We start from the raw sequence: 576 nt of genomic DNA, 5'->3' as shown, positions 1-576 counted from the left end.
CCGCTTCCGCCGCCGCTCGCCACATCCAGGAAGCGGCGCCACCGCCCCGGGGCTCCGCCGTTTCCCGCCCGCCGCCGCCGGTCGGGACGGGCCCGGCCCGGCCGTCTCCGCCGTGCTGGCGCGGAGGGGCCCGGCCGGGGGTGTGGGGCCCTCCCGGTTCCGTGTGGGGCCGGGCCGTCCCTGACCTCCTGGCAGCCCCTTTCACCGCCACCTTCCCGCCTTACTTCCAGATTATTTCCAGCACTGTGGGTGACACGGGGGCGGGAGAGCGGGCCCGGGAGCCGACCCGGTACGCCCTTTTCGGAGAAGCATCTCGGGCGACATTCTCCAGTCGTAAGGCGGCATCCCCGGCTTGGTCGGCGGACCGAAAACCCTTGCCCGCGGTTTCACGTGCCACCTCTTTGCAGAAGGTTCCGACGCTTCCTCTGGTTTTCCACACAACCGTCCCAGCTATCCCACTGCTTTCTCATTACGCCCTGGTATCTGCTGTCATTAGAGGGTTGTGTTTCGTGTCCGCCGGTACCATTGGCCCGTACGTCCCCAGCTACCTCCTGGACATCGGCTGTTGTTCAGTTA

This window comes from Aquila chrysaetos, chromosome 17, assembly GCF_900496995.4.
Source record: "Aquila chrysaetos chrysaetos chromosome 17, bAquChr1.4, whole genome shotgun sequence".
In the NCBI taxonomy this organism is placed as follows: domain Eukaryota; kingdom Metazoa; phylum Chordata; class Aves; order Accipitriformes; family Accipitridae; genus Aquila; species Aquila chrysaetos.
The sequence above is the reverse complement of the archived record's forward strand: the minus strand, read 5'-3'. Positions refer to the sequence as shown.